This window comes from Pinus tabuliformis, chromosome 7 (assembly GCF_031772625.1).
Source record: "Pinus tabuliformis cultivar Carrire ecotype Pingquan chromosome 7, CPIR1, whole genome shotgun sequence".
In the NCBI taxonomy this organism is placed as follows: Eukaryota; Viridiplantae; Streptophyta; class Pinopsida; order Pinales; family Pinaceae; genus Pinus; species Pinus tabuliformis.
In genome coordinates, this window is record NC_142293.1 from 857,885,615 (window position 1) to 857,905,369 (window position 19,755).

Here is a 19,755-nt window from a genome sequence, read left to right on the forward strand (position 1 = left end):
AGAAAATGCTTCCTCTAATTATAAATAAAACCACAAGTGCAGATGAGCAGCTCTTTCCAAAAAAATTAGGTTGCAAGAGTAACTATCACAAGCACTAGCCCTTAAGGCTTTAATAGTCCCTATATAAACAAAGCTATGCTTTGAGTTCCCACTTAACATTTTACTGCTGCAGTGGCTTCTTGACCTCAGAAATCACTAGAGCCAGAGTAGACCTTTATCATCTTTTGTGAGGCCAACTAAGCTGAAACTCTTGATGTTCTCTTACTATCTGACTAGCCTTGTGTCTACACTAACCACCACTCCAAAGGGGCTGCTTTGAAGGAACTGAAGGCACTGGAGATGGAGAAGGAAATTCTCGACTTAGGGTTCATGGGGCTCCATCCCAATAGTCGTCAGAGGTGAGCAACATCCAACTCAACTTTCTGGATTTGAACTGTGATTTGGAAAAAAAGATCAACATACAAAACCACCTTGTCAGAGCAAGAATACATATATCTGTAAGGGATTTATTAAAAACTATATACATATTTTTCCTGATTTATAAATGAGATTCCAGTTCTAACAAGTTTCCATGCAGTTTAGAACTTGTTAGAGAAAGGCTGTTTATTCTCCGTAAGGGCATCCTTCTTGGAAATGGGATTTTGGGAAAAGATAGCCAAAAAAGGTCCAACCCAGTGTCATTCAGACTTAGCAAAGGGGTAGAACCAAAACAAAAGTTTCAGACACTGTATAATATAAAGGATGGCATTTGGGACCAGGGACACTCGTATGGACAAGGCACTGCCCAACAAGGAGGCCTCCTGAGATGAGGGGGTGAAAAAGTATTTCTTGGGTTCTAAATGTGATTTCCCAATAGTCCTTATTACTAAACATACAAAGTAAATTGGCTTGGACTTGAGTCCCAAGATTATTTGTTCAATCGAGCATCTAAAAATGGCCTCCTTGCTAACCAATGATAGCCATCCACTTGTTATACTAAAGGAAGGCCTAGATATGTTCCACTGCTGATCTTTCCACCAATTTCCAGGTCTGAATTCCAAACTTAAATAGAAAAGAGCCAGAGCTTGGCTCTTGTCTCTGAACATTATCAAGTGCTAGCCTATCTGCATTATTCAGTTTGATCTTTTCCTTCATTTTGGGTGATTGGGTTCCTCTCTGGTTCCAACATTAAAAATATCCAATATGATCTTAATCTTTCCATTGAAAAGCGTCAAGGATGAAAGTGAAGGGATTTTGACTAATGACCTGCTATCCTTGAATAGGATTGGTGACCACCAAACTGAACATGCATGCTCATTAAATGAGATTACAAAACTGAAAATTTTTACCCTTATATTTCAAGAGAATCCCTTTATAGCCTCCCATGCTCATCATATACTCTAGGGCATAGAAGTTCATTTGATTTTAACTTTGGTCGGCAGAAGGATACGATCCTCAATGTCGAGGCCTAACCAAATTTTTCGCTAAATGGGTACTGTTACCCTTCCTTCCAACAGGGGTACATATAGAATTTTTTTTCAACAGGGCTGAATATGATCGTATTATTGATGCAAAAGATATAATTTTCTGTGCCATTAGCTGCGCCTGTGGGTGGAGATCCTGACAGATTTGATGAGACTTATCATGGTTTATAGTACATACATCAGCATTCAGTACTTGATAAGTGCAGATACAGTGAGGGGATGTTTACAGAGCTTTATGTGCAACATTGGATTTCATTATTGAAAGTGGAAAAGGCAAACTTTATAAAACACCTTTTCCCCACAAGCAAGTGCATCACACAAATTACTCAAAGTCATCAATTGTTGCCATCATTACAGTAAGGTGGATTTTGAGTTACAATTAGGGTTGCTATGCAGTGTTCCTTGATGGATCCTGTCATAGGGAAAGGTAATGGTTAAAAAATCTGATGTGCCAATCCATTCCACTGACATTCATTTTCTTCATACTGAATCAATTGTAGTTGGAGAAAACTGCAGTTCAGATGACGGGTTTTCAGACAACACAGGTTGCAGAGGGAGATGTTTGTCGAGGCATGCTATTTCCAATCTATATTTCTTTGGTTCGACTTTTAACATGTCCTTGTCTATTAGCTGGCTCATTCTCTATCGAATTTCAGCTTCAAGTCATTGTAATTTTTGCGTCTGAACTGTCAAAGCTTTATTCACAACCAGAGTGGACCACATCAAAGCCATGGATGTCTTTTTCCAAGCTATATGAAATGTTCAGTGGATTTAGTTGCATGCTTCCAAATATTGCTGAAATTTACTTTGAAGTGAGGTCAAGGTGTTAGTGTCATTCTAGTTAGCGAGTATTGCTGATGAATTTAAAGCAATGAAGACTAACTGAAAATCACTCAAGCAAATAGCTGTTGTATTATTACTGCCATACTCAGTGGTTCCAGAGAAAGAATTCTCTGGATATCATGAGTTTGACAACTAGAGACTTGGGCCCCAACCAAACTCCGCCGTGGCACATTCAAGCTAGCACGAGGGTTCCAGTATGTTCAAAGCACCTCCAAGGTGGGCTGTTGCCTCTGCCAAGCCGCTGAGACTAAAAAAATCATAACAGGTTTTCACCTTTCCGTGGCGGTATTAGATTGAGAAGTGGATCTCCAAGCGATGGGCACTTGATTTAAAGGGATATTTGGGGCTTTATTATATTTTCATTGTACCGGAGCTTTGACCACTTATTAGTTTTCAGCTTCTAGAAAGTTATACTAGATCAATTTCTTTTGGCTAGATGTAAGGAAGTCTCCAAATACTAAAATTATAATATAAAGGAATGTCTTCACCTTTAGAGGAAGGGTTTTCTCATTTGTATTTCATGGTTGGATAGTGGGAGTATTTCTCTCTCTAGGATTTAATGAAAATATTTCTGGGTGTTAATTGGGGTTTTGGGTTTATAGTGTTGCACAACAACAACAGGTCTATCCTTGATGATCAAAGAGGCAACAAAGGTTTTTTTGAGAAGCGATATGATAGCTGAACCTTTTGCAAGTTCTCATTACATGATGATATGGGTATTTGAAGTTATTCAAGTTTCTGATGAAGTCATGATACTCAAAAGATCTTACAAATAACATGATTGCATAGAGCTCGTCGATATCTTCCAACAATATATTTTGCTCAGAAAATCTCCTTTCAGATGAGAAGTTATGGCCAATTAAAAATCAAAATTAGATCGTGTCAAATTGCAAGGGTAAACTATAGGGACAAACCCAAAAATGTAATTTGTTAAACAATGGGCAATTTTAGGGTGGATCCACCATTGAACCAGCAAATCAATGGCCATGAGTGCGTGGATTTGTGCACTAGTTAATGCCATTAAAGGGCATGTTAGTTTCAGTTCAATCAATAGTGCTCCTATCAAGTTAATAATGAGATGGGGACAAAGTTGCATGAGGTTTAACTGTCACTATTGGACCTATCAAATAGCCACACATGGTGGAATTTTGTTAAGCTATAATGCGGACCTATCAACGATTGACACGTGGCCCATCAACACAGTCAACATACGCTGATGTCATCACACTGACGTGGCGCTTCCAGTCGCTAGCATGTGGTAGGCAGAAATGGCATTTTCAGATGTCCAGTATGTGCAAATTTGGATGATACGTGGCTCACTTGGCGTGTGCCACGTGGCAATTGTGATGTCATGATGATGTCAACAAATGGACAATCGTGGCCCTAATGACCAGGTCATATTGTTTGGTCACATGAATGGGCAAAGGAGCTAAGTCGATGTGGAACTAAGTTATTGGTTGAGCAATAAGGGCATATGGTTGGCCCGACGTTTGAATTGTGGTGTTAACTCCAAGCCACATGTATATAAATACATGTGACCAAGGCTACAGTGGAATGCAACGAAGAGCAAAAGCATTGTGGCGAGAGTTGAAATGATTTGTGTTGACATATCTCTAGTCGTAGTTTTGAGTCCGCGGAGGACAAATTCTGTATAGGTGACATATCTCTAGTTGCACTTTCGAGTCCGCGAAAGACAAGTTTTGTATATGATATATGGTTTACCGTGACATATCTCTGGTTGTAGTTTTGAGTCTGCAGAGGACGAGTTTTATACGATGTATGTTTCACGGTTATATTGATGTATGTTTTGGTTGGTCGCTTAGCGCTCAATCATGATTCTGCGGAGGGTTGTTGTGCTGTTAAGTTTGTTGCGCTCACAGAGGGTAAATTTTGATAAAGGGAAAAATTCTGGTAACAAAAGGGGCACAAACTCATGGCTTTGCAACTCATGATTGATAGCTCGATTCGTTAGTGCGTTGGATTGGAAGTTGGAGTTTCCAGGATCGAGTCTCGTCGATAACGTTATATATGTGGTATGTATTTTATATAGATGTATGACCCCGCACTTTGCATATGATATGAAGTCTGACACATAACCCCACACTTTGCATATGGTATAAAATTTGATATATGTTGTATGACGCCGCAGTGGTATAATGTTTGATATATGGCCCCACATTGGTATAAAATATGATATATGTTGTATGATGTGTGGGGCACGACCACTTCATATATGATTCATATGTTGGTGTTAATATATGATATGATTCAATACACACGGAGTATGTGGTATAATTAAAAAAGGCCCTAGAAGGACTAAACCCTTTTGACAAGTTTGACATATGAACAAACCAAAGAAGGAAAAGTGTTCATTGAATTTTTTTATTTTTTTTGGTTTCATATCATCGTAACATTATGACATTATTGAAGAGAAAACTTTTACTTGGTTGTTTGGAAGCGTACATAAGTTGATTTAAGGTTAAGAAGAAGTAGGTTTCTTAGAATTCCAAGTAGATCAATTTGTGACAACATTGATACAAATGGGCAATATTAGTGTTTGTAGTGACAATGATTGTGGTAACCAATGTGAGTGTGGTAGTAATAGTGTTTGCAAGTTGCAGTGACAAAGATGGTGGTAGTGATTGTATGTGTAGACTGAGATGATGATACCTGTTGCAAATTAGGACAATACTTATGATTCAATGATATATGTTGATATTGGATCCAGTTTGAAAATGTGATGAAACAAAGGTCCACAAGGAAGTTGAAAGAGGATGTTGGTGTTGAGAAATCTAGGGTATTAATAGTTAAAAGATTTCTTTGCTTGATAATTGATTGTGATACGCTTTTACTTCTTAGCTTATAGTCTTTTCTTCGTTATGTTATTATTGTGTTCTTTTCATCAAGACAATTACCAATATGCACAATAAAAGGCAAGTGCCACAGTATGTAGGCTTGTCAGCTAGGGCCAAAACTTCTCACCTCTTGAGATGAAAACCCGATCAAAATTCTTCTTCTGGATCTTCAATTGATGAGTACCAAGACCATGACAAAGACCCTTGACCCTAGTATCCTCCCAAGAACCATGTTACTAACCTTGATGCTCTGCCTCTTCCCTTCCTCGAATTTCTTCTTGATCTTGAACAACTCTCCTTGGATTCCTCTAGAGAAGCTTAGTCTCTATCCTTCACACTGCTTCTTCTCGACTTCCCTTAGAGAATCTCGATCTCTAGTCTCTAGCTCGGTCACCCAGAACAAGTACCTTAGAAGAATCCTTCCTTCGCTATCTCTAGAGGAAACTTCTCCTTCCCTGACCCCAGAAGAAAGAGGTGAGTCGTCATATTTCGTCATATTCAACTGCCTTTGAAGCCTTACAAAAGGTGAAAGAACTCTATGACGCACATTCTGCACTTGAAGTTGTTCAACTCATGATTAAACTCTTCACTCTTGAACTGCAAAATAATGATCCTCTTGCTCTTGCATCTAAAGTAAAGTCTATAATGCATGATATCAAATCTACTAAGGTTGAATTGGATATTCCTCTTATCACTTTTCTCAAGGCACTTTATCCTACTTACTCCAATTATCTTGAGTCATTGCAAGAAAATGGAAATCTCAAAGATATAACCTTTGACTCTCTTGTGAAAAAGTTTGCTGAAAGAGAGAAAGCCTTTGGAAAGAAGACAACCCCAGAATCTTCTGAAGAGACTGTGTGCCTTGCTCATAAAGAAAAGCACCCTGCTCAAGATTCTACAAGAGGAAGAGGAAGATATTTCAGAGGCAGGGGGGGCAGACATTCTCAAGGAGAAAAGGCAGATTTACACTGTATTCGCTGCAAAAGAAATGGATCACATGATACTTCTACATGCAAGCTACCATGGGACAAAATTGAGCAGAAAAGAAACCAACAGAAAGGTAAAACTGATGATACAGACAAAGGTAAAGCACCTGAATCCGCTCACTATGTTGAGGCACAATGTAACATTGGAGTAAATGAAGATTTGTTTAATGCTTCACTTGCTTCATGGAAAAATGGTTGGTTGCTTGATTCAGGAGCAACCTGCCACATGTCTCATAGAAAAGATTTTTTTGAATATTTCACTGACAATGTTGATGGAGCAGTATACTTTGCAGATCAATCAAAAATCAAGCCATCAGGGCTTGGCACAATCAGGCTTAAACTGCTTGGTCTTCCAGACTTTCTTCTGGATCATGTTCTATATCTCCCACAGCTCAAGAGAAACTTGCTGTCCTTGGTCCACATCCGCCAGCAATGTCACTCCATTCATATGTTTGATGGCAAGCTTGAGGTAAGAAAAGCATCTGACCACTCACTTGTCATGAGGGGAATAGAAGAAGAAAGGCTTCTCAAACTGCAAGGAACATCTGCTCATGCACAACATTTCTCATACAATTCTCATCATGAAGAAGGTACACTTCCATCAAGTTTATTATGGCATGCTAGATTTGGACATTTGAACTATGATAGTCTCCGCTTATTGAAGAAAAATGGTGTTGCTGGTTTGCCTACAATTCCTAGAAAACTTAAGCAATGTGATGCTTGCATTCTAGGAAAGCATAGCAAACAGTGTTTTCATGATTCACATTCAAGAGCACATAGGAAACTTGAACTCATTCATTCAGATTTATGTGGTCCAATGCCTGTTTCTTCTGCAAATGGAAATAAATATATCATGACGTTTATTGATGACTACACCAGAATGTGATGCTTTTCAAACATTTAAGAATTTTCATAAATGGATTGAAAATGATGCACAATCTCATATTGGGTCTATTCGCACCGATAATGGAAAAGAATATACATCAAATGAATTTGAAAACTATCTTCGCCAACATGGGATCAAACATCAAACAACTGTGCCTTATAATCCCCAACAGAATGGTGTAGCTGAAAGAATGAATAGAACAATCTTGAATATGGTACGATCCATGGTTTTCTTCAAAAATGTAAAGATAATGTTTTGGGCTGATGTTGTTATATGTGCTGCATATATAAAGAATAGATGTCCATCTAATGCTATAAGAAACAAGACTCCTTATGAATTGTGGTATGAACATGTTCCTTCGGTAAAACATCTCAGGGTCTTTGGTTCCACCTGTTATGCTTTGATTCCAAAGGTACATAGAAACAAACTTGGTGCTAGAAGTCGTAAGTGTATCTTCCTGGGGTATTCAAACACCTCCAAAGCATACCGCCTCTATGATGAAGTCAATAAAAGTTTGTTGTATCTAGAGATGTAATTTTTCTTGAATCATCCAAATCTGACAATGTTGTTAAGCGGCAACTTGATCGCTTGGATAGATTCACAAAAACAAAATCATTTGAAGAATTTGATAATCAGATTCCACATCTTGAAGGGGGGATTCCTATTCTAGATCAACATGTGGAATCTTCTTTTGAAGAACACTCTCCCCCGCATGAAACTCCAACAACGGATGATGCTTTAAGTGATGTATTGATAGAATTGGGAGACTCAATCTTGATTTAGTCCCAACTCAATCAACAGAGCAACCTGGACCATCTTAGAAAGGTCCCCCAAAGTGGCTGACGAAGACACTTGAAAGTGTTCATCCTGATGAAATTGGAAAAATAGGAACCAGAAATTCAAACCAGCAAATTGAAGGTGATGTAGATGACTCTAATTCACCTGTTGATATGGATGTTTCTTATGATTGTGAATTGAACTTGTCTACATATTTTGAACCAACTTCCTTTAAAGAAGCTGCTTCTCATGATGAATGGAAAGAAGCGATGCAAAAGGAGTATGATGTCCTCATAAAGAACGACACTTGGAAGCTGATTGATTCTCCATTTGGAACCAAACCAATTGGCTGCAAGTGGGTCTACAAGAACAAGTACAAAGCTGATGGCTCACTTGACAAGCACAAAGCTAGGCTTGTGGCAAAAGGTTTTGCATAGAAGGAAGGGGTCGATTATGAGGAAACTTTTGCCCCCACAACAAAATGGGCCACCATCCGGACACTCTTTGCACTAGCAGCTCAGAACGGTTGGAAAGCCCATCAAATGGATGTAAAAACTGCCTTCTTAAATGGAGATATAAAAGAGAATGTTTTTATGTCCCAGCCTGAAGGATTTGCTGTGAAAGGACATGAACATAAAGTATGCAAACTTGTGAAGTCCTTGTATGGCCTCAAACAAGCACCGCGAGCCTGGTATGAAAAACTAACTGAGCATCTTCTGAAACTCAATTTCAATCATTTTGATCTTGATGATGCAACTTTATCTGTCAAGAAAGTTGGCAAAACAGTGGTATATCTTGTGGTATATGTAGATGATCTTTTAATGACAGGGAACAATGAAAGCTACATTGCATCCATAAAGAAGGAATTGGGGAAAAGTTTTGAAATGATTGATTTGGGCTATGTTCATTACTATCTTGGCATTGAAGTAACCCAACATCCAAAGTCCATATTTCTTTCTCAAAAGAAATACATTGGAGATTTGTTGAACAGGTTTGGCATGACAGAGTGCAATCCTCTTACTACTCCAATGGAACAAAACTTAAAGCTCACATCTATTGAAGGAAAGGAATTTGAGGATGCAACAAAGTATAGACAGCTTGTAGGAAGTCTCAACTACCTAACTACTACCAGACCAGACATTTCATTTGCTGTTGGAATCCTCTCCAGGTTTATGCAAAAGCCTTGTGAGGGACATTGGTCTGCTGCAAAAAGAGTTCTAAAGTACTTGAAGGGAACTCAAGACTTTGGAATCAAGTACACACAGGTGGATGACTTCAGTTTGATCGGATACTCTGATTCAGACTTCGATGGAGACAAAGAAACTGGGGTATCTACTTCAGGATATGCTATGAGTCTTGGATCAGGAGCTGTCTCCTAGAGATCACGCAAACAATCCATTCCAGCAGATTCCACAACAGAAGCAGAATACGTGGCAACAACTGAAGCAACAAAAGAAATTGTGTGGCTCAGGAAAATTCTTGAAGATTTGCAGGTAAAACAAGCACAATCAACTCCACTCATGATTGACAACACCTCTGCAATAAAGTTGGCCAAGAACCCAAAGTTCCATGATTGAACAAAGCACATCAATACTAAATATCATCTGATCCGACATCATGTTGAGGCCAAAACAATCCATCTCCGTCATTGTTCCACAAATGAGCAAATTGCAGACATCTTCACCAAAGCGATTGGAAGAGAAAAGCTTGAAAGATTCAGAACGATGCTTGGACTCACCAACATCCCTTCAGATTAAGGGGGGGAATGTTGACACCTAATCCTCACGATTGGGTGAATTTATGTAAATAATTAAATTAAGAATGTGAACAGTCATCAGGAGATGAACTGAGCAGTCACACCCTTTTGTATATAACAATAACATACTTGATGGAATAAAATGAATCAGTTTTTCTGCCTAATGGAGTTACTGCTTGGCCCGACAGTAATCAATAGAAGTTATTCCAGACATTCTTTCTGCTTCTCATGTCAAGAGCTCTTAATTCTAATGCTTCTACCGTGATGCTATAATTTGATGCATCCTATCTTATTTACATTGCTTCCTATCTATAAATTACAAGTGGAAAGTACCTTCTAGTGAAGAAGATCATCGTAGTCATAGTAGAGATCTTTTGCTTCTTCCTTCTTAAGCTTCTTTGTCTTAGGTTCTTTCACTTCCTCAGTAATATGGGCTTCTTCCCTATCCCTTTTGTCCTTATTACGTTTAGGACAATCTCTTCTATAGTGCCCAAGTTCCTGACATCCATAGCATCTTACCTTAGCCATGTTCTTCCTTTTCTTTTGAAGACCAAACTTTCCAAATTTCCCTTTTCTTCTTGCCATAACAGCATATGCTTGATTCTGCTCATTTGGTTCAACATCAACCTTTGCCTTCAGTATGGTTTCTTCGATCTTACAGAGACCATAGATCTTGAAATAAAGTAGTCTCTTTCTTCCCATATAAACTTGAAGTGAAATTACTGCATTCTTCCGATAGTGCATTTAGTACCACTGTGGTCATCTCTCTATCAGACATGACTTCTCCTAACTCTTGTAGTTGATCTCGAATTTCTGATATCCTCATGAAGTATGAGGCTATTCCATCTTCCTTGGACATCTTTAGTTTGTAGAGTTCTTGCCTTAACGAGATTACTTCTCCTGCAATACTTACAGAAAACAACTCTACCAATTTGTCATATATGGCTTTTGCAATCTCCAACTTTGATACATATGGGATTAGAGAGTCTTTTATAGATTCTATAAGAATCCTCTAGGCTCTCATTTCTCCCTTCATGAATCTAGCATGTGCTTGAGTATCTTCCTTTGGAGGCTGGGTTATCGATCCCTTGATGTGATCCATGACCTCATTCTCAATAAGATTTAGGTCTGTGCTTTTCTTCCATGCAAGGAAATTTGTAGCCCCAACCAATTTATTGCTTTCCTTGCAAAAATACATTTTTCTATTATCAGATATAGTCATAGGCTTACTTGATAAATCAATGCTTGCTTCCTCCTTTATCTTGATGTTGATAGAGGATTTGCTTCTTGAGAGATTGATGAGAGAGCTTGATTCATGATCCTTCTTGAATGTTTTAGTCTTCCTTCTTTCTTGAAAATGGTTTTAAGACTCTCGCTGGTGTAGATTTATTCAATCTAGGGTTTTGAAGATCTTGACCTTGATAGCCCTTGAATCTGCTACGATCCTTCTTGATTGAATGCCCCTTCTTGACTTTAGCGCCTAAGCTCTGATACCATGTTGAGAAATCTAGGATATGAATAGTTAAAATATTTCTTTGCTTGATAATTGCTTGTGATATACTTTTACTTCTTAGCTTATAGTCTTTTCTTCATTATGTTATTATTGTGTTCTTTTCATCAAGGCAATTACCAATATGCACCATAAAAAACAAGTGACACAGTATGTAGGCTTGTCAGCCAGGGCCAAAACTACTCACCTCTTGAGAGGAAAACCTGATCAAAATTCTTCTTCTATATCTTCAATTGGTGAGTACCAAGACCATGACAAAGACCTTTGACTCTAGTATTCTCCCAAGAACCTTGTCACTAACCTTGATGCTTTGCCTCTTCCCTTCCTCTCATTTCTTCTTGATCTTGAACAACTCTCCTTGGATTCCTCTAGAGAAGCTTAGTCTCTACCTTCACGCTGCTTCTTCTCGGCTTCCCTTAAAGAATCTTGATCTCTAGTCTCTAGCTCGGTCACCCAGAACAAGTACCCTAGAAGAATCATTCCTTCGCTATCTCTAGAGGAAACTTCTCCTTCCCTGACCCCAGAAGAAACTCTCCTTCGTTAACCCAGAAGAATCTCTCCTTCGCTGACCTAGAAGAACTCTCCTTCGTTATGCCCAAAAGAATCATTCCTTGTTATCCCTTCTTCGCACTTCTGCTTGGAGCCTCTTCTTCGCACTTTTACTTGACTTCTTTTTTTTACTTCTGCTTGATCGAATGCTTGTTGAGTTGGTCGCCTCTAAGTGAGGCTGAGTGTGGCTATATATACACCTCAACACATGTCCTTTAGGCCTACATGATCACTAGTGGTTAGGCCGAATTCTTCTAGCAAGTTCTTCCATCGTTGTAGGTCGACTTGAAGAGGATAAGTGACAAGGTCGTGGAGGATACTTTACATAGACAAGTTTGACCTTTTAGAAAGTGTGACATGACTTCATTACATGACAATGGCTCTAATATTTTATGACTAGATGATAAATAATTGCTAAAGACTCTCAATGGGAGTCTTGACTCAAAAATAAAATCTCTTGCTCATGAAACCCATGAAACAAGCAATACAATAATTATATTTTTTTTCTTTACATCTCATTACATAAAATCATAATTACATGTCATTATGAAGACCGAACCTAGTTACACTTTTTAACAGTCGGTGCCTCCATTGGGGTTGGAGCCTCAATCAAGTTGGAGCTTAAAGTAGGTTGGAGCCTAGAGTAGGTTGAAGCCTACCCATTCTTGAGATTGGAGCCTATTCATTCTTGAGGTTGGAGCCTATAGTTAGCAGTTGCTTGCATCTTTTTAGGTTGGTGCCTCAATGAGGTTGTAGCCTGTCGCAAGTGGCAACTTGCATATTTTGGGGGTAGTTTCCTCCCGTAGGTTGGGGCTTACAAATTGTAGTAAAGAATTGAAGACAAAGCAAAAAAAGAATTGGTGGTTTTCTCTTATTTTGGTTTCCACCTAAAAATTTTTGTGCCTCCTTGTGATGTGATGTTTTCTTGTGTAGTTTCGAGTTGCGTTGTTTATGTGATGATGAATTGTGATAACCGATGATATAATGTTTATGGTCATTGCCTAATGTATGTATGATTAATTAAGATTATAAAATTATAAGTTGACTTCACAATGATTCACCCCCCCTCTCAATGTGACCTTTGGGCCAACAAATGGTATCAGAGTAGGTTCCTTCAGGAACAATTAACTATTGGGAGGTCAAAGATCAAGAAGAAATGGCCACTACCAAAGTAGTGGGATAGTCCTCTATGTTTGATGGAACCAATTATGCATTTTGGAAGATAAGGATGGAGACATATCTCATCTCTTTCGGAGCAGAAGTTTGAGAAATTGTGAACAAGGAATATAAAGTCCCTAATGCTATTCTAATAGATGCAACAGAGAAGGCATTTTACACATATAATGCACAAGGTAAGCTTGCTATCTTAACTGGTTTGGCAGAGTCTAAGTTAGTGAAAGTAACATAGCGCAAGTCAGCTCATGAGGTATGGAATAAGCTTCAAACTTATTATGAAGGGGATAAGAAAGTTAAAGAAGTCTAATTGCAAGCTCTTAGGGGACAATTTGAAAGTTTGAAGATGGAAGATGATGAGGACATTGCTTCATATTTCCTTCATGTAGACAACATATCTAACTCCATTGTAGGCCTTGGTGAAGATGTCTTTGATAGTTATGTTGTTCAAAAAGTTTTGAAATCACTCCCATCAAGATTCAATCCTAAAGTTTCATCCATTAAGGAACTAATAGAAGTTGACAAGATGACAATAGATTAACCTCATGGAACTATTTCCGCATATGAGTTAAGAATCAAGGAATGTAGAAATTCCTTGTAGATTCAAATTACAGATTGTAATATGCTAAAACAATTGAATTGAATCTACTCTACTCAACAGCGGAAACAATAAACGATTGATGAAGTCATGAAGCATACAAGAGAAAGAATTCAATCACACATAACACAATGATTTTCTGGGGAAAGCCACAACGAAAACCCCTTGCTATCTGTATATTGCATTAATCAGAAAATATGAGAAGATTACAATGCTTTGCTCAAGCCCGAGCAACCTCTGCACTATCTCTATTTATCTCACTGCTTCCCGGACAAGTTCAAGCCAATACTTAGCCAATTCTGCTACCTGCCAAGCACCTATTTCATTGCACATTTTCCTTGGGAATTAGCCCATATTTAATTGGGAAATTCCACAATTATGAATTGCGCAATCCTCATAGGCATTCCTCTGATTGCATGCACCACCTGCACAATTCAGAGGATTATAGAACTGAGAGTACACTGTCCCTGAATTCCAATCTCAATTGAGTCTTTCTCTGATCTGACATGAATGAATTAATTATGAGTGAATCTTCAGTTTACTGGTTGATCACTGCTGGTTATAGCCCACTACTGCAGGTTACACCCCACTACTAGATCTCCCACCAATTTCTCCACCAGTTGGAACTAATTTAACCGACTTTAACTCAGTTAGACTGAATTAAATAATTACAACTAAAAATAAATTCAACCAGGGCTCCTTAAAAATATGGGACACTCTACATGACTCTAGTTAGATCCTCAACTCGAATTCACTGAGCCAACTAAGTCAAATTAACTTAGTTAGCTATTATAAGTTGTCATGAGATGTGGAATTACAATTTAATTCAAAAAAAAATTAAATTAGGATTTTCTTGTTGCATTTTCAATGCTACCTCTCAACAAGAAAGGGATTATTTGCTACCTTTTCAACGCTACCTCTCAATCTCAACAAGAAAGGGATTATCTGCTACCCCGATTCTGCCTTTGTGAAATTCGAATTTGCATCTTGACAATGCCTTTATCACTCCTCTGTAGGAATGTACTCCAACAACATGATTCTCCTCTGCACACAATCTCGTAGATGGTGATACAGGATGTTGATATGCTTGGACCGATTATGAAAAACTAGATTCTCAGAGAGTTTGATACAACTTTGATTGTGATAGTAAATCACTGTAGGATCCATCTGCTAACCAAATAACCCAACAAGAATCTTCTTCATCCATATAGCCTCACAAGCTGCTTGATTAAAAACCATGTACTTTGCTTCTGTCGAACTGAGTGCAACTGATCTCTGCTACCTGCTGTACCCTGAAACTACTGCTGACCTAATACTGAAGATTCCCTCTGATGTGGTATTCTTGTCGGATGGACTCCCTGCCCAATCTGCATCTATGAAGCCTTGAAGCTTCACTCTCTCTGTTCGTCTGTACCAAAGACCAAATTGAGTAGTGCCTTTGAGGTATCTCAACACATGTTTAGCTGCCTTCCAATAAAGTTTGGTTGGCTTAACCATGGCTTGACTAAGCTGGTTAACTACAAAACACATGTCCGGTCGTGTGTTCACCAAATACATAAGTGAACCCACAAGCTGTCTATAAATAGTAGCCTCCACTACTTCACCTGAAGTAGCATTTTCCTTCCTCCAATTACCTGCTAGAGGAGTCTCCATGGGTTTGTTGCTTTCCATGTGGAACTTCTTTAGTATCTCGTTGGCATACTTGCCTTGAGAGACAAATAATTCTTCATCTCCTTGCCATACTTCCATACCAAGAAAGTAATGCATGAGCCCTAAGTCCTTCATCTCGAATTCTCTTGCAAGATCCTCTTTGCAAGATTTTATCAGCTTCTCATCACCTGTTAGAATCAAATCATCGACATATTATATTGTAATCAACAATTTACCTTCAATTACAATATAGTAAAGGTTTGCATCTGCTTCACATTTGGTGAAGCCCAACCCAGTGAAATAATTTGGTGTACCAAGCACAGGGTGCTTGTTTTAGTCCATACAATGTTTGCTTGAGTTTGCACACATGCGACTTTGTTGAAGGTCTCAAATGCTTACGACTGCTCAATATACACCTCTTCCTCAATCATATCGTTGAGGAATGCTGTCTTCACATCCATCTGATGCATTTTCCATTTCATCTGCTCTGACAATGCTAGAATAGATCTGATTGAAGAGTACCTTGCTATTGGAGCAAAGGTCTCATCGTAATCAATTCCTTCCACCTGAGAGAATCCTCTGGCCACAAATTTGGCCTTATGTTTCTCCACACTCCCATCTGCTGCTTGCTTTACCTTGTAAAGCCATATGGAACTCACCACTGACTTGTTTGCTGGTCTTGGGACCACTTCCCAAACATTATTTCTGATAATAGAGTCATACTCCTCAACCATGGCATCAATCCACACTGTTTGCTGCACTACTTTCTTGAACGAGGATGGCTCAACCTCTACACTCTCGCTCATCAGAGCCATGTAGCCAATGTACCGATTTGGTGACCTCCTCTGTCTGCACTGTGATGTGGGTGCTCCCACATTCTCTCTAGCATCATGCATCAATTTGTCAGCCTCTCTGGTGTGCTTTCTTCCATCTCTGGAAGTCTCTTCATGAGTGGGTGTTGGGCATGGGATCCCTCGCAACAGGTTTTGGGGCTTAAAGCCCGCATTTTGGTCAATTGTATTGTAAGACTCCGTGAAGTACGGGCACGGAGCGCGAAAGTCCAGGATGAGTCATAGGGTTGTCCGCTCTAACAATTGTGGAATAATGTAAAGTTGTCGGCCTACCCATGGTCCGTGGACCATGGGATTGTATAAATAGAGCGAGGCTCTAAGTGTAAAGATAGTAATTTTAGTGGATAATAGATAGAACAACGAAGGCACAGTAAGAGAATAAAGGAAGATTTGAAGTGTACTGGGTCATAGTAGTAGGAAGAGGTTCTGCAGCTGAGTGTGTAGAGGCCTAGTAGAGTTTGTAGCTGAGTGTGCGGACCCTTGCAACTGAGTGCGCAAGGCGGAGTTGGGTTTGTAAGTGGAATACTAATAAAGATAAGTTTGATTCGGAATATTGTGTATCTATGCTTCTGTTTATCTTTATGCATTTATATTGTTTATGATTACGCGCACTTACCAGAATGTTGAATGAAGTAATAAAGTAAAGTTAAAGCACTAATATAATAGCGCAGTAAGAATAGCGATCAGGGTAGTACTTTCTTCGTGCCCTTATAGAGGTGCGCGGAGGTAGTGGCACAGGTAGCGAAGGATAGACTGCTACGCGGAGTAGCGCAAGCGCACAGGGTCGGATCACGACCCTCCAAAAACTTCATTAAGACATCTCGAAGGTGCGGAAACCTGGTTCCAACACCCTTCCATACTACTTCGGGTGAGACTTTAGTCCACGCTTCGCGCACTGTTGCCGAAAGGGCCAGTAGTACTGGGATTTGCTTGGCTAAATCACTTTCGAACCTAGGTCAGGCCCCACTAAGCCAACAAATGGTTCCATTGCTGTGACCGGGATATGCATAAGGGATGTCTTATGTCGTGCCATTGGAACCCAACAAAGAAAGAAATTGAAGAGTGGTTGGACAAGAAGATTCACGAGTTCGCGACACAGGAAAACAATAAGTATTTGAGAAAAAGTGGTTGGATCGCTACGTGTATACGGAAATCCACAACATTTTCTTTACGTCCTTTCCTTCTGAACTTTATGAGTGGATTGCGAGGTTAGCCGACAACCAGGGAAGGTGTAGGCTCGACCAACTAGTAGTGTGGACTCCAGAATTAGTGTGCAGACTGGAAGCCTCAGAAGATAAGATAGCACGAGTTGTGGACCACTGGCTCGACCGAATAATAGGAGGATTTATCACTAAGTTCGCGGTAGACACGACCGTCAGTTACAGTGAGGTAGAGCGACGGTTTCTCAAAGGACCGCGAGGTAAGTATATTAAATCTTTGAATACCTGGATTAAGATGCTGTTATGTGAAAAGCGGGTTATGCGAATAAATTAATGTTTGGGACTACGCGGAGCGGAAGAATCTACAGAAGCGGAAGTAGTGAAGAATTAGAAAATAGTCCCTTAATTTCACCCTCACGGGAGAGCGAGGATGAGCTCGTGAAAGTTTCTCCGAGAAGCATGGTCAGTTTGATAAGGCAACAGATTCCACGGTTACCACCCACACCGCCACCCACTTCACCTCCTTCACCTCCATCTCCACCCACTCCACCTCCACCACCTCCACGGTTTAGTATGGTGAGCGCGATCAAACTACCAGTATTCAGAGGAGTAGGGAATGAGGATCCAGACCAATTCTGGTTCGTGGTAAGAGTAGTATGGGAAGCACAAGGTGTCACAGACGACAACATTAAGAGGGCTACATTGGTGAGCGCGCTGCAGGATCGCGCATTAACGTGGTACATCAAGCACTCTAATGACCACCCAAACGCAGGGATAACAGAGATCCATAATGCGTTGAACATAGAATTTAGTAGGCCAAAATCAGAGATGTAATCAATCATCAGGTTTAAAGAGATCGCGATGCTTTTGGGCGAGACCCCCTAGGATCTGGACCAAAGGCTGAAGAGTACGATCCGTGAGGCCAATATGACGGTAATGGATGCGCATCATCGTGCATGGTTTGTAGTATCTCTGACACCACACTTGAGGACAACATTATCACAGCATAAACTCTCTACACAGGCCAAAGCGTTGGAGATGGCGATGAGATTACATGAGACTCCGATACAGGACCTTGGGTTGGGAGTTCAAAAACTATGCGCAACTACAAAATCTGTGTTTGGAAATGCAAAGCTTGACACAGGATAGGGCATCGCGGCCAGAGGCGTGCGAGGAAGTATGGTGCATAAAATGCAATGGCCAGGGTCATGACAAGGATCACTGTCCAGTGTTCGCGAACTACTTGACAGGAGGAGGGCCAATGCCGTTGAGACCGGAGGTGCAGGCAGGGCCGAGCGCGACACCCGCTTTATGGTGCGCGATTTTTCAGATAGGAGGGAAACACACGACGAACAATTGTCATTTATTGCAGAAATATACACAAACACCCCGCAATTGTTTTGTAATTTCAGCAGGTCGGTAGGCCACGATGAGCACACTTGCCGCAGTTACGAGCTAATGATGGATCAGACCCCAACCTATAGAATGCAGACCGAAACGCGAGCCCTCGACCTAGATGCGGGGATGGCGTGCATTGGATTTCAGGGGCGAGGTTGAGGACAAGGAGGAATGGGACCAGGAAGGAGCCGCAGACAGTTAATTTGTTACAATTGTGGAGGACCAGGGCACTATACCTGCGACTGTACCAACCCGACGAGGATATCCTGTACGTATTGTGCTCAGTTTGATTATGAAACAATAGAATGTCCTACGTTGATCACAAAGATGCGCGAAAAAGGGGTATTCCAGCCTCCCTCGACTCAGAATATACAAATGATGAGGTCTGAACTGTGCGAAGAGGACCCGAATGTAAGCATGATGCTTAGAAGCGGTGCGACCATAGGAGAGAATAATGGAAAGCAGCCAGAGGAAAGTACGTGGGTTCGCAAGGCTCATGCAAAGGAACTCGAGTTTGATTTAGAACGCGCAAAGGAGACATTCATGGAAGCTATGAAGAGCTTCGTAGAGGCCTCCACTTCAGGTAGTAAGGATCAACCAGAGCCAGGAATGGATCCTTCAATGCTTACTACCTTTTTGGAGACATGCATGAAACTGCTGCGCGACAATAAGGCGGTTAAAGGACTACAGGAACTGATCACCAGGTGCGCAGGGTCAGGGGAACCGTGCGTCATCCGGAAATTGGGGAAGCATGCATTGCGCACTGGAAGAGAAATGAGGTTGACTGCACAGATTGGGGAATATGAAATGGATCAGGTAATCCTAGATCTGGGTTCGGACGCGAATGTATTACCGAAGCAAACATGGGAATGTATGGGCAGGCCCGCATTACAGTGGTCCCCTATTCAATTACGAATGGCGAACCAACAGAAGATTTTTCCCATGGGAAGGTTGCAAGGGGTAATAGTTGATATTGAAGGTGCGAGCACACAGACAGATTTTGAAGTGATAGAGATTGTCGATGACAACAATCCATATCCCGCGTTGTTAGGAATAGACTGGGCCACCGATATGAACGGAGTCATCAATATGAAGAAGCGCAAAATGATCTTCGAGAAAAAGTTGCTACGCGTAGTAGTCCCATTGGACCCAGCCAAAGGAGCGCGCTACACTGAACCAGTGTGCGACGATGATCTTGATTGTATTTACAAGATAACTGTGCGAGACCAAGATTGGGTGAATCCGACTACAGATGGGAGGATCTCGTGGGAGCGCGAAAGCTCCTGCACTTTGGATTCAG

The 19,755-nt window shown here is 40.3% G+C and overlaps 1 pseudogene; it reads left to right on the forward strand.

Annotated features, from left to right (window-relative positions):
- Positions 1–1,467: 1,467 nt before the first annotated feature.
- On the forward strand, positions 1,468–2,293 carry LOC149250310 (uncharacterized; annotated as a pseudogene).
- Positions 2,294–19,755: the final 17,462 nt, after the last annotated feature.